The sequence below is a fragment of the Panthera onca genome, chromosome B2, assembly GCF_046562875.1.
Source record: "Panthera onca isolate mPanOnc1 chromosome B2, mPanOnc1 haplotype 2, whole genome shotgun sequence".
Taxonomy (NCBI): Eukaryota; Metazoa; Chordata; class Mammalia; order Carnivora; family Felidae; genus Panthera; species Panthera onca.
Window position 1 is genome coordinate 12,310,213 of NC_138343.1, and position 15,204 is coordinate 12,325,416.

General features: G+C 43.5%; 1 protein-coding gene across 10 annotated transcripts in view; it reads left to right on the forward strand.

The window, feature by feature from the left end:
* Nucleotides 1-15,204, forward strand: part of ATXN1 (ataxin 1) — a 413,533-nt gene that overhangs the window by 39,986 nt on the left and 358,343 nt on the right. Inside the window, exon 1 of one of the 10 annotated variants that reach the window (XM_060614225.3) lies at nt 6,890-9,519. The exons of the other annotated variants lie outside the window; for them this stretch is intronic. The gene's annotated coding sequence lies outside the window, so the exon portion shown is untranslated. Of the gene's footprint in view, nt 1-6,889; nt 9,520-15,204 lie in introns of those variants that run through there. 10 annotated transcript variants of the gene reach the window in all.

Below are 15,204 nucleotides of genomic sequence, written 5' to 3' on the forward strand. Positions count from 1 at the left end.
AGTTCGAGCCCCGCGTCGGGCTCTGGGCTGACAGCTCAGAGCCTGGAGCCTGCTTCCGATTCTGTGTCTCCCTCTCTCTCTGCCCCTCCCCCGTTCATGCTCTGTCTCTCTCTGTCTCAAAAATAAATAAACGTTAAAAAAAAAAAATTAAAAAAAAAAATAAATAAAAGAGAACAGAAGAGGGGCGCCTGGGTGGCTCAGTCAGTTGAGCCTCCGACTTCGGCTCGCGGTCCGTGAGTTCGAGCCCCGCGTCGGGCTCTGTGCTGACCGCTTGGAGCCCGGAGCCTGCTTCCGATTGTGGGTCTCCCTCTCTCTGCTCCTCCCCTGCTCATGCTCTCTCTCTCTCTCAAAAATAAACATTTAAAAAATACTAAATAAATAAAAATAAAAGAGAACAAGACGTTTTAGTAAAATGGAAAGTTCAAGATGCTTTGTTTCTTGTACCTTCCCCAGCCATTCCCGCCGGTTGGAGCCTGGGCCCGTGGGGGGCGCCGGGGAGCCGCGGTTGATAAGGGCACATCCCCTCGCTGGTTCACAGCGCGCAGACAGTAGGGAGAATCCCTAACGGGAGCCTGGGATCCTTACCACCCGTCTTGCGTTCCCCCCACCTCAGCTGGCGCGGCCTGGTTCGTGGGGTGACCGGGGGAGGGGGCCGTGTGACGGAGCTCGTTTGCCTGACGCCCCGCTAAGGTGGTCGGGAGTCTTCACTCCTGCTCACGGGGCTCTTGGAGCTCCCGTGGGCTCCACGGTGACCGACTCACAACACAGAGTGACGTCACAGGGGCGTGTGTTTTTCTGGGGAGACGGGTGCCGCTTTCGTCAGATCCCCAAAGGATTGTGTGTCCCTCAGAAGGTCAGTAAGAAGCTCTCGTTTACAATGAAGAGAGATACACAGCCCTTTGTGGAGAGGATATTAAGGCTGAGGTACAGAGAACAGGCCATAGGCTACCTTTTTTGTTCTATCAAAACGGCCACGGCAGGGTCACACCAAGCTGGCCCCGCACGCACCCCTGGTAGGTTCTTAAACCAATTTGTGTATTTTGAAATAATGGGAAAAGCCACGTCTCAGGGTTCGTAGCATCTGCCTTTTGAGCCGACGAGATGCCGCACCCTTGTTCGCCGAAGCTTCGCGTTTTTCTTGTATTGGAAATTGCCCAGCGTGAGACAAATGAGCCGCATTTGGGAAAATGTGTGCGTGATCGAGTGAAGACGGCAATAGCAATCTTCAGAGAACTGGCTTCTGGTATACATTCGTATTAAGAACTGTGCGGAGCCAGAAGACTTAACATGGTATGGAAATAAGGATCTGGTTATCCGCTCGATGTGTCAAGCACAACTCTCTGTGTCGGTTGCTCAACCGACAGAGCCACCCAGGCGCCCCAAGTCAGGCTTTTATAATTAGTGGAAGAAAAGGAAGATCGTTTATTCATTCCCATCCAACCAGATACTTATTGACTGGCCCTACGCTGGGCCAAGCGTAGTTGTATGCACTGGGGTTATAACAAGGAACAGATGTTGTATAGGTCCCTGCCCTCAGAGAGCTTACCTCCTCACTGGGGACACTGACCACAGAGTAAGCCTGTGTATTTCCCAAGAAACAAAGAGAACAAGGTATGGTAGGGGAGAGAGAATGATGGTGACAGGGAGGGGGATTGTTTGGGTAGGATGTGGCATTTGTTCAGAGGCTGTGACTTATGATGTACAGAAGCCAGCACTGGAAGATTGGGATGGTGACGGAGGGGTGAGACATGAGAATCCGGAGAAGAGCCTTCCCTGTTGAGAGAATGGCCAGGCTAAGGCCTTGAGGTCAGAAGGAGACTTTGAGTCTGGAGCTAGAAGCGGAAGTTCTTGGATTTCGTTCTAGGTGGGATGGGAGAATTCGTTTCCTTGGGCAGCCCTAACAAATTTGTCACAAACTTGGTGGCTTAAAACGGCAGAAATTTGTCCTGTCGTTGTTCCAAAGAGCACAAGTCAGAAATCAGGATGTCTACAGGGCCGTACTCCCTCTGAAGTCTCCAGGGGAGAGTCTGTCCTTCCCTGGTCCATCTTCCTGTGTCTCCAACATTGCTTGACTATTGGGAGTATCACTCCAGTCTCTGCCTCTTGTCTTCACATGGCCTCTTCCTCTGTGTCTGTGCCCTGGTTTTTTGTTTGTTTGTTTGTTTGTTTTTTTCTGTCTCTTTTGAGGACACTGGTCATTGGACTTAGGGCCCATGCAGGTAACCCGGGATGATCTCATCTCAAGATCCTTAACCCTATTACGGGTTCTAGGATGTCTGTCTGCAATCCACCTTTCAGGAACCACTGAGTTCCCTAATGGCTCCCACGACAGGAACCACTGAGGGTGTTTAAGCAGAGGGAGGATGGCATCTACTGTATTTTAAAAGGATGGCTCTGGTGATATGGGGAAATGGTTACAGGCAATGAAGAATCCACCAGGGTGACCGTCTGGGAAGCTATCTCAGTGATCCAGGCAGGGGCAGCGATGGAAAGAAATGGGTAGATTTCTGTCTGCATCACGGGTGACACAGAGGGAGTTTGTCGATGGAGTAAGTAGCAAGGAAGGAAAAGAGAAAGGTGCAGGGGGGCAGTGCCTTTCACCCAGAAGGGCGAAAGGTGGTTTAGGACCAGGTTGGTGCAGCAGTGGTGACATCCGGAGTTCTGTTTTGGACATGCGACCTGTGCAATGGAGGTGTATTTGGACATATGTAGCAAGATGCAAGTTTGAGCTTTGTCCGCCTAGACATGGTTAGCGTCTGACGCCCTCACTTCCACCTCCCCAAGGGGAGGGTTTTCATGGAGCGGAGACGGTGACTCAGTCCATTAGCATGACCATCACAGACTGATGACCACCCGGTATTTCGATCAGGGCCAGAAGAAGAAGGCAAGCCAGTAAGACGGGGCCATGAGGAGAATCTGGCTCAGCTCTCGCCGGCTGTCATAAAGGCCATGTGTGGTTGGCTGTTATTTCGTAAATATCATCGTTTCCTTTGAAATCTTATATTCTAAGCCCGGCAGGCCTGATTGGCAGAGTCACGGATTTTTCTGGTTTGGGATGATGTGCTTATTCTTAAAGCCATCCTCATTTATTAACCTACATTCATTTTTTTTTTTTTTTAATTTCAGTGCTCCAATCAATAATTATTTCTCTTAACGGTTTTTGACAGCCTGCTACTACATTTAGCTGTTTAGCGTGAATGCAAAAGGTGATCTCTCAATTTGCACAAATGGAGTAAAGTTGCTCTTTTTATCCTGTGCTTTGGGGGAATCTGGAAATACAGGTGTGTTTACTCTGCCCTGGGGGAGTTTTTGAGGTAGGAATACTTAATACTTTTCTATATGAGAAGATAGAGAGCTGCAGGGCACTAAAATTTTCTGTTGTGTGGCGTTTTGCTGATGTTGTAAAATTCACTTGAAAGGCTGGATTTCTCTTAATTGGAATTGATAATGTGAGGTCAGCCACAAAATTTGTACTCATGGTGTGCCAGGCACTGCGATAAATGGGATGGGAGATTATACCCAGTCCTTAAGAAGTAGAGTGGACAGCAGGGGAAAAAAATACCCCCCAAACCAAAACAAAACCAAAAAACCCCAAAAAAACACCACCTCTAAAGTGATGATGCCTAGAAATACGTAGAAAAGGAGAGTTTTATCTTGCTACGTACATGCACTTAACGATGGTCCTGCCTGGAAATCCCAAGTGACAGATGAGGAACAAAAGTGCACGATTATCCTCGTATAGATACATCACATGCACACACGTATGTGGGCACGTTACGGTCAAGGGCAAACCTATCTAAAGACCAAACAGCAGGGGGAAATGTTCTTTCTCACCCAAATCGCAGTGTTAAACCCCTTCGCAGTTCTCTGCGTTTACGTCTTGGTAACTTACCAGCGAGCACATAATATTTAATTCCTGGTTGGATTGTGCAACCAGACAGTCCATTTCCAGAGAAACAGTGCGAAATGTGGAAGTAAGCGTTTTCCTTGAGAACTAGCAGCTTCCTTGCTCCGAGCGGTTCTTCTGTGAGTATGAGAATGACCTCTAGGGTAGAAGTTCTGGAACAGAGGGAGGAGAGCAGATTGGGTCACGGTTCACAGGAAAGGAGGGGCTTGGTTCTTCCTTGCAGAGTCTGCCCTTAGCTCTGATGGCCCTCCTCAGGCTGGGGGCGTTGGGCCTCACACATCCTGGCATGATTTAGGGAAGCAGGTAGTGACCTTCTCGTGCCCTCTCTTTCATTTTGCCCCGGGCATATTAATAGAAAAAAAAAAAATTCACTGTTACATTTTTGTGGCTAAAACTTTTCCAATTCCCGTACTGAGCCTTTGTTTTTCAGCTTAGTAGGACAAAAGGGCTAGCATTTTCTGGACATCATTAAGCCTTCACCATGCTTTAGGTTTCTTTCAAAAAAAAAAAAAAAAAGAACGTAAACTCGATTGCACCTGATTGTGGCAGCTGTACCGGGCACTGCTGTTGGCTCTTACTAACTTCGCTCTGGTTTTTAGATGACTTCTTTAAATCTGGTGCTGGTTTCCAGTCCACATCCACTCACAGGGACGCAGATGTGAAACTTTGTCCCGAAGCATTGAGTTCTTTGGCCTGTTGTCCCAGGAGGCACTGGGGAAATCCGTCGAAAACGAGCAGACACGGAAGGGGTGTGTTAGCCGCCGCAGAGGGCCGCCCGGATCTCCCCGCCCTGGTGGCCGCCTCGGCCCTTCAGCCCAGAGATGGTTGCAGGTCTGTGTCCAGGCCTCGCCACGCCGGACTCAGGGAGCTACGTCACGGGAGCCTGGCGTGGCGTGACTGTGCCAGGGAGTTAGTTCGCAACACATGACGTCATTTACGTATTCTTAGGTCTACTTGATCAGCACATTCTGTCTCTGGGTCCGGCCACGTGGGAATGTAAATAAATCCTAGCTGGAAGCTGCTTTATGGATTCATCCTGAGAAATTGCTACCTGGATGCAGGTAGCAGTCGTGTCTCGGCACACGATGTTTCCTGAAGGGATATCGCGTGGAGGCAAGTGGTCGCTTGGTGAGCGGGGAGTCGGACAAGGGAGCGTGGTGTTACTGTTGAGTGGCCCCACGCTGGCACAGCCTGGTGCTCTGCTTATGGCAGGAGAAGCCTGGTGTCTCTAACGGGATCAGAAACGCTGATCAATGGCTACAAGTCCCAGGAGACCTCTCGGCAGGGTGGCCTTGCCAGTGAAGCCGGCTCCCTCCCCCCAACAACCTTGGCATTAGCTTTAATGACTATACTTCCCTTTTGAGGACACCGTCTTTTGATCGGCTGCTGTCCAGGGCCCTGGGGGTAGGGGTGGTAATGGTGGGGATGATGCTTTTCTTTTTTCAGTTGGCTTTGTGCACATTCTAATCCACTACATCTTGTTCTTGCTGTAAACCTCTGACTAGGCCATCCCTTCTCCCCATTTCCAGGTTCCCAGCGGGGAAGGAATAAGTCCCTTGGTGACTTTAGGATAAACATTCCACGAGTTATCCCTTCAGATCAAGCGCTGTGAGTGGCTTAGCAATATGGAGGCATTCGTCCAGAGCAGGGGTAGGCACGCTATGGCCTGCTGGCCAAATCCAGCCTGCCAGCTGTTTTTGTAAATAAAGTTTTATTGGAACGCAGCCATGCCCATTCATTGATCTGCCGTCTACGGGTGCTTTCGCACTACAACCACAGCCCTGAGTTGAGTAGTTGCGAAAGAGGCTGGAGGCCAGCACAGCCTGAAACACTTACTCTTGGGTCCTTTTCAGAACATGTTTGCCAACCCTGGTCTGTAGAATTTGCAAGTCATAATTGCTGCAAGTAGGAACTAGAAGGAACCCCCCCCCCCCCCCGCCTGCTGCCCCCCCCATTCAGTAAACAGATGGAGGGATCAGAGAAAGAATGTGACTTGCCTTAAGGTCACAGAGCTGGTTAGTGGGAGAGCTAGAAGCTGAATTCAAACCTTCTGGTTCCTAGTGTAAGTTTTTGGCCCCTACTTTTGGAGGAGGAACACTGTGAGCTTTACCGTTTACAAGCCATCAGCCATTACAACATAACGAAATTTAGCTTCTTTCGCAGCTGGCCCTGCCTTCCAAACTGACTTCACCAGATAAAATCGCCAGCCAGGCTGGCATTGATATTCATTTATTAATCTTACAAATAATACCTCCCAGATCTAGGAACGGAGATAAGGGCTAGGGACATGGATGAACGAATAATGCCTTTACCCACAGGAAGTGTGGATGAGAATGGTCAGATAATTTGCACGTTGTTTTTTGCAGGGTGTTCTGATAGGGCCGTGCACAAAACAAGGCTGTGATCATGTAGAGGAAGGATGGTGTTAATTTGGCCCTAAGGAGGTAGTGGTGTTGTCAGAGTGGCTTCAAAGAATTAGAGATGTTTGAGCTGGGAGTCTTGCAGGCAGAGAAAGGCGGTAGAAATGGCCTGGGGCCCTCTAGGCATGAAGTTTGGGACTACTTGTCGACCATAGTGAGAGAGTTGGAAAGGTAGATTGGGGCCAAATTGTGGAGCCCATGGCATTTCGTGATAAGGATGTGTAGTTTACATTCTGGAAGTTTCTGACCTATAGATTCCAGAACACGTGGGCAACCACAGTTCTTATAAAAGAGGGCCATCTTGAACAGCATCTTTAGATTTAATAATTAATACCACAAATATAGAAACAGCTTTCTCCCCAATATATGTAGCTGGCTGATACTATGATTCATCAACCAAAAACTCATTTGAAGTGTTATAAACTATAAATTTACACTATTTATTAATAAGTTGATAAATAATTATTATTAAATAACTTTATAATTCATTATAAATAAATAAATACTTCATTGATACTATTATAAATCAATAGCATCTTTTTGCTTATTGGATATTTTCTTGATCACTAGATACTGAATAAAAATAGATATTGACTAAAAGTAATTGCCCGAAGTGTCCAAAATTTTTGATTAAAAAATAATGTTAGGAACTGCCGCTATTGACAGTCAGGAAATTTTTTGAGTAAGTGAATGGCCCAGGTTCCAGAGTCAAGCTGCTACAAATTTTATTGGCTGTGTGACTTTGAGTATCAAGTTGTTTAATCTCTGCAAGCTTTAGAGTCTTTCCCTCTAAGGGCAACATTTGCCTTTTCAGATTGGTACAGAGATACCATAAATGTAGGAAAAGCCTGTAGCGAGAGGTTGGTGCCGAGCGATGCTTACTGGTTTTGGTGGTATGGGCAGATGTGCCTTAGATCTGACCCAATATGGAGGATGAGTCGACAGGGGGGAGTTGTAAGACCTTTTCGTTATCCAAGTGAGAAATAATGGAGGCCTGGATTAGGGCAGAGGAGGGGGCCTGGAGAGGATGGGAAAGTGTACATCCACCTTGGGCAATGATGTGGAAAGCGAAAGAAGCCACGTCTGTTCATACCTAAAGCAAGGGACCGGGCAGAGATTAGAGTTTAGCGAAACCTAATGGCATGACTTCCTGGCACCATATCCTGTGAATTATCTGGCAAGTGCCATGGCTCTTAATTCCTGGAATTGATCTAGATAAGAATTCACCCAGGGTAAATTTCTTTTATTAGTTTAATGAATTAATGAACTCCTCCCTGGAACATGTTGAAACTGGAATTAGCACAGAAGTACCTCCTTTCATTAGGATTTAGCAGAGCCCTGCCATTTAGCCTATACCCATACTAGAACTTCCAAAAGAACGTATACAAGGCAATGTGTGGCATATTCCAATTTTGAAAAAAATGAACTGAAATTTGCATATTAAATATTTAAGCGCCTATGCTTAGAAAAAGTCAGACAGCATAAGTGTTAAGTGTCATCTGAGAGATTTTTATTTCCTTCTTTGTCATTTCTGTATTTTCCAAAATGAATATATGTATTTTTAATAAGTGCTAAAAAGGAAACCAACAACAGAAAGGAACAGATCAGAAGGGCTTCAGGGAATTTGCTGTTCCTGTCTTTTTGAGTAGCTGTTTACAAATGCTAGTGGTAATGGGTGCCTTCCCAACTGTGTCTCAATTCAGTCAGATGGTGTTCTATATCTAGGGATATGGGGGCTCGCTCATAAAGGTGGGTGGCAGTGAGAAATTAGAGTGGCAGTCATACGTGCCGATGGGGCCAGTCAGAATTTGACTATTACATTTTATTGAATTATTTTTGATGTGAAATTCGAGTCCAGGCTAAGACGTAGGAAATTTGTTATTTACCATCGTTTCTCAGTCTGCAGATTCTCACACGCGTGGGTGTTTGCGCACATACATGGGCATACACCGCCGAGGTGCCGAAACGTTCACCATGAGCAGCAAGAACACAGATCCAGAAAGCAGGAGATGGGGGTCTGGTCTCAGCTCTGTTACTTGGTTTTGTAACAGGCTTGACTAAGTCACTAGCCTCCCTGAGCCCAGATTCTTCATGTGTGAGTGAGGAATAATCGGTAAGAGTTCTGACCACCTCACAGGGGTGTTTTGGAAATCCATTTTGAACGGATTATAAAATGCCATGCATATGAGTTGTTTTCAGTGCTGGCTTGGCTGCTCGTCAGCGTTGTGGTTATGGACACGTGACAGCAGCTCTCTGGACCCCAGTGCGATAAACTCCAGATGACCTTGCTGTCCATCCAGCACAGAGATGTGGGGTTCAGAGATGGTGGGTCAGAAAGGCTTGCCCTGGGGGCAAGTGGTTTCCTAACTGAGCAGGCGTCAGAATCACCTGGAGGGCTTGTGCTACCACGGATCCCTGCCTCCCCCCTCAGGGTTTCTGATTTTATAGAGTGAGGCCTGAGAATATGCGTTTTTTAAGTAGGCAGACTCCAGTGTGGAACTTGAACTCAGGACCCTGAGATGGAGACCCGAGCTGAGATCAAGAGTCAGACAGTTAACCGACTGACCCACTTGATCTCACCCAGGAGCCCCGAGAATATGCATTTCTAACACATCCCCCATGATACTGGTGCTGCTGTCCCAGAGGCCACACTTGAAGGGTGAGGGCGGGTAGTGGGCAGGTGGGAGAACTGTGCACACTGTGAAAAAGCACATCACTGAATTGCTCAGTATTCACTACCCCCTCCCATGCACGCACACCAAAATCACCCAAACTGGGTGTTTTTGGAGATTTCGTTCCTTTTCCTGAATGTTTGGTTCTCTCATGATACCTCAGCCTGTGGAAACACAAAGTGACTTTTGGATCAAGCGGTTCTCGCCTACGTAACCCTACGTAACATCGGCAAACTTACTACCCCCCATCAGCTCAGAACGCGGAGACGATTGTATTCATACGTGTGTGTGCACCAGAGGCCAGTGATGTCTTTGGCTCTGTTCTCCTTTTTAAAAATGCAGTGAGTAAGCTAATTTTGTAGGAATGTCTCAGAAAGCTATTCCTGTAAACCCAGCATTGTTAAGCTGAGATAGAGGAAGCAGCACTGATTAGCGCAGTGTAGACGACTAATCGTGTAGACGACCCTCCCGATTCAGAAGGTTTGGACAGGAACCCTCTGACTCATCCCTTATGGCTCTGGTGTGTGGTAAAGTTTAATTTTCTCCCGTGGCATCTCTTTTTTCAGCCAGGGTTAATACTTCTATGTGATTCTTTCACTGGAGGGGATGAGTAAGCGGGGGAGAGTTGGCATTCATTGCTTCATCAACTGTGTGTGTGAGTCATCTCCCGCTTGTCTTATTAATTCAACTGGAAGGAGGGGAAATGTTATCTCTGGTTCCTGAGGCCAGTTTGGGCTTCAGTTAACTAGGAGACTCCCTCGAGGGACTCGTGATCGTAGGTTCATTCACTTACTAAGGGAATGAATAGATTGTGAATCTCATTACTGTCGCATGTATACATAAGTGATATAAATGGCGAACTACGGTAACATCGAGATGTTTATTGATGATCGGGTGCCACAGACAGGATGTTAGCTCCGGGAGGGTATTCTATGAAAGGTGGTGGACGTAAAAAAAAAAAAAAAAAAAAAAAAAAAAGGATGAGTTCAGATTCATACCTTTACTGAATGTCTCTCTTCTTGCTTCTGATTTGATTAACGGAGTTATTGAGGGAAGAAGAGGACCGTTTCCAAATAAAATAGCCTCGGATCCTTATTTGGATTTAATGTGGTAGCCGGGCTATTTTGAAACACAGTTATATGTTTCTTAGTTTCTACTTCTAATGCTCAGTTCACTCGTGTCTTCCTGTTTGGCTTGTACCTTCCCCTTCTGACTCAGTTTTCTCTGTTTCTCTTCTTACTCTGCCAGACCACTATTGTGCCTCTGCCTTTGGCTTTTCTCGCTTACCGGCTCCCTTGTATGGCCTTTTTTACTGAAGCATGTCTCTCTGTTCACTGTTTCTTTATCCCCAGGCAGACCCTCCAGGTGGAAGGTTCCTCTTCCTTTTAATGAATACATTTCATTTTGATTCGGGAAGAATTTACATACACTGAAATACAACATCTATCTTTTTTTTGTTGTTTTTTTTTTAAAGTTTATTTATTTTTGAGACAGGGAGAGACAGAGCATGAACAGGGGAGGGTCAGAGAGAGGGAGACACAGAATCTGAAGTGGGCTGCAGGCTCTGGGCTGTCAGCACAGAGCCCGACGCGGGGCTCAAACTCACGGACCGCGAGATCATGACCTGAGCTGAAGTCAGCTGCTTAACCGACTGAGCCACCCAGGCGCCCCTACAACATCTATCTTAAAGGTGCAGTTCAACGAGTTTTGATAAATGGGTACCTCTGCTTAGCACCCTAATCTGGATGTAGGATGGTTCCATCACTCCAGTCTTTATTCCTCCTTCCTGTCAATTCCCGCGGCCCCGTATCCAGCCTCTGACTTCTTACACCATAATGAGTTTTGTCTGTTCTCAAACTCCATACAAATGGAATCATTTGGTGTGTGTTTTCTTGTAAATGCCTTCTTTTGTTCAACGCATTTTTGAGATTCACCCTCATTGTTGCATGCATCAAGACTTCATTATTTTTTAAAATGCTGGCCAGTATTCCACTGTGTGTGGATGCTACAGTTTTATCCATTCACCTGTTCACAGATATGTGGGTTGTTTTCACATTTTGACTATTTTGAAGAGAACAGCTATAAATGCTCTTGTACAAGTCCTTTTGTGGATATATGTTTTTATTTCTCTTTGGAGTGGATTAAGTGGGACATAGGGTAAGGTGTGTAACTTTATAAGAAACTTCTCATGAAGCAAGTGGTTGTAGCAATTGTATGCTCCCTCCAGAAGGGTATCAAAGTCCCAGTCACTCCGAATCCTACCAATATTTATTGTTCTCATTCTTTTTAATTTTAGCTATTCTAGTGGCTACATGAAGTATCACATGGTTTTAATTGCATTTCCTGATGGCTAATGATGTTGAGCACCCCCCTTTTTTTTAAATATGCTTTTTGGCCATATGTTTAGTGTCTGTTCCAGTCCCTTGACCGTTTAAAAAAATTGAGTTGGTTGCCTTTTTTTTTGGATGTGTAAGAGTTCTATATATATCCTGGATATAAGTCCTTTGTCTGATATATATATGACCACATATCCCCCCCCAGTGTTATCTCTGATTCCTTTTTTCATTTTTTAACTGCATTTTTGGATAAGGAGTTTTTAATATTAATAAATTGTAATATATAATCTATTAAGATACATATATTTTTTCTATGTCTTTATAGCTTTTTGCTTACCCTCTGGTAACTAAGATATTCTACTGTTTTCTTCCAGAAGCTTTTAAATTTAGCCTTACTATTTAAATGTATGACCTATCTCAAATTAGTTTTAATGTATGGTGTGAGGTAGGGATCAAGATTCAAAATTGTTTGCATACATTTATTGGAATGTATGAAACAGTTATGGAAAATATTTTCTGTCCTCATCAAATTGCCTTTGTTAGAACTCAAGTGACCATCTTTGTTTTGTTTCAAGACTCTTCAATTCCATTGATCCACATGCTGTGCTAATGTCAGTACTGTACTGACTTGATTAAAATAGCTTTGTTGCAAGGCTGCAGTGTGAGTCCTCTAACTTTGTTCTTTTTCAAGATTATTTTGGGCGTTCTAGCTTTTTAGAATTCCGTATACATTTTAGCATTGACTTGGAATTAAAAAAAATGCTTTTTAAGTGCACTTTTGGTGATGGGCACAGGGTATATATAACACTGTATGTTAACTAACTGGAATTAAAATAAGAACTTAAAAACCAAACAAAATAAAACAAATTGTACAGCTAACAACAAATTCTTTTAGAAGTTTGTTTGGATTGCATTGAACTATGAGAAATCAACTTGAGGACAATTGACCTATTAACAATTTTGAGAACTTCCAATCTGAAAATATACTATGTCTCTCTGTGCTTTTATTTATTAATTTCTCTCAGTAACATTTCCCCATTTTTGCAGAGACATTGAATGGGGTTTTTTTAAGTAAAATTTAACTGTATTTTATGTTTTTGATGCTATAATAAATTTATTTTTTATAGAATCTCATTTTCCAAATTTTTAATGTTTAGATAAGAAATACAACTGATTTTTGTTAATTGACCTTGTATCTTATGGACTGCTAAATTCACTTACTAGTGAGGGCACATAACCATGTTCCTTATCTTAAGGGGAAAGCATTCACCCTTTCACCATTAACTGTGATGTTAACTCTGAGTTTTTCATAGTTGTCCTTGATTGGCTTGAAGACGTTTCCTTCTATTCCTGATTTTCTGAGGGATGTTTATTTATTTGTTGCTATCAGCAAAGGATTTTGAATTTCATGTAGTTCTTTTTTTGCATCTAATAAGATGTCCTATATAGCTTTTCTCCTCTATATGGTGAATTACGTTGATTGATTTTAAATGTTAAACTAACCTTCAGTTTCTGGGATCAGAAAAAGTTACTGATAGTTATCACTATTCTTTTTCCCTATTCTTTTAATATCTTATTATGTATATTTACAACTGGGACCATTAAGAATATTTATCCCTATGGGGCACCCGGGTGGCTCAGTCGGTTAAGCGTCCCACTTTGGCTCAGGTCATGATCTTGTGGTTTGTGAGATGAAGCCTCGCATTGGGCTCACGTTGGGCTCGCGTCGGGCTCTGTGCTGACAGCTCGGAGCCTGGCGTTTGCTTCGGATTCTGTGTCTCCCTCTCTCTCTGCCCCTCTCCCCACACGTGCTCTGTCTCTCTTTCTCTCTCTCAAAAATAAATAAACATTTTTGAAAAAGATTAAAAAAAGAATATTTATCTCTAATTTTCTTCCCTTGTGTAGTATTTACTAGGTTTATTAAGTGTTGGTGTTATGTTGGTCTCATAAAATGTGTGGCAGACTATTGCTGTCTTCACCGTTTTCTAAAATAATTTTTTGTGATATTTTATTTCTTTTTAAAAAGATGTGCAGTTCAGTAGTGAAACCATTGGGCCTGGAGTTTTCTTTGTGCAAAGGTTCTAAAAGTATGACACTGTGCTTAAAAATATACAGGAAAGTGTTCTTTTTTCTTTTGGTGAACAGTTCTCTGAGTTGTAACACATACGTAGAGTTGTATACCTTCCACCACAGTCAGGATACACAACGGTTGTATCATGGTGTGCCAGGGATTTTGATAATGAATTCAGTTTCTTCACAGAGAGCAAACTGTCCACATTTTTAATTTATGCTTTGTTATATTTTGGTAAATCATGTTTTCCATTTGTCAAGAAATTATTCCTTTCATCTAAGTTGTCAAATTTATTGCCATAAAGTTATTTATAATGTTTCCTCACTGTCTATTTCATGTCTGTAGGATCTCTGAAAATATCCCCCTTTTCACTTCTCATATTGATTTTTTTTTTTTTTCTTTTTACTTTTGTGATTAGTCTGGCTGGAAGTTAATCAATGTTATTAATCTTTTCAAAGAATGAACTGCTGCTTGTTTTCAGATTCATTGATTTCTGCTCTCATCTTTATTTTTTCCTTCTTTGTCCATCCTTTGGGTTTAATTTGCTCTCCTCTTCCTAGATGACTGATTTGAAAATTTTTCTTCTTTTCTGTTAGTAGGTGCATTCTCTTTTAGGATTATCATGTCTACCTAGTGAATATACCCTTTAATTATGATAAAATGGTCCTTTACCTCTGGCAATTCTCCTTGTTACAGGTCTGCTGATACGGATGTGACCACAATAGCTGTAGGCTGTTCAGATGTCAATCACCCACTTGTGGTGAATCCTCCTGGCTTAACTACATGGCACAGATTTAGGTATATAATAAATACTTTCATCGTTACATAACTCAGTATAGACGTTCCCCGACTTAAGATGGTTTGACTTACGATTTTTCAGCTTTATATGAGAGCAAAAGTGATACGCATTTCGCAGAAACCGCAGTTTGAATTTTGAATTTTGATCTTTCCCCGGACTAGGATATACAGTGTGATCCTCCTCTCCTCTGATGCGGGCCGGGCTCTGTCGGCCATGTGATCACAAGGGCAGACGGCTGATACACTGACGAACATTCTGTACCCATACGGTTCTTCTGTTTTTCCCTTTCAGTATAGTACATAAGCGTTCTGAGCACGTTTAAGGTAGGCTAGGCTGAGCTTTGAAGTTCGGCAGGTTATGCCTATTAAATGCATTTTCGAGTAAGGATATTTTCAACTTAAAGTGGGTTTATGAGGACATAGCCTCATTGTGAATCAAGGAGTATCTGTATTTTGTTATTTCCGTTTTATTTCCTTCAGGTTTTTTTAATAGTAAGTATTTTTAATTTCCAGAAATAGGGAGGATTTTTTAAATCTCCTTTTTTTTTATTTTTAAAATTTTCTCCATGGGTGTTATTTTCTTTAATGTTTATTTATTTATTTTGAGAGAGACAGAGAGAGAGAGACACAGAGAGAGAGAGAGAGAGCGCCAGTAGGGGAGGGGCAGAGAGAGAGGATTCCAAGCAGGCTCCGTGCTGTCAGTGCAGAGCCCAATGCAGGGCTCGAACCCACAAACTGTGACATCATGACCTGAGCTGAAATCGAGAGCTGAGAGTCGGATGCTTGACTGACTGAGTCACTGAGTATTGCTTTAAATATTTTGAGGCCGTTTTGTTGGATGCATATATATTCGTGACCGTAAGACCTTTTTTATTAATTGTTCCTTTTGCCAGTATATAATGTCCTTTGTGGTCATTTATAATGTTGTTTTTATTTTTTTTTACCTTATATTCCATTTATTTGATAATAAAAGCGCGACCCTGGATCTTGTTTGTATCTC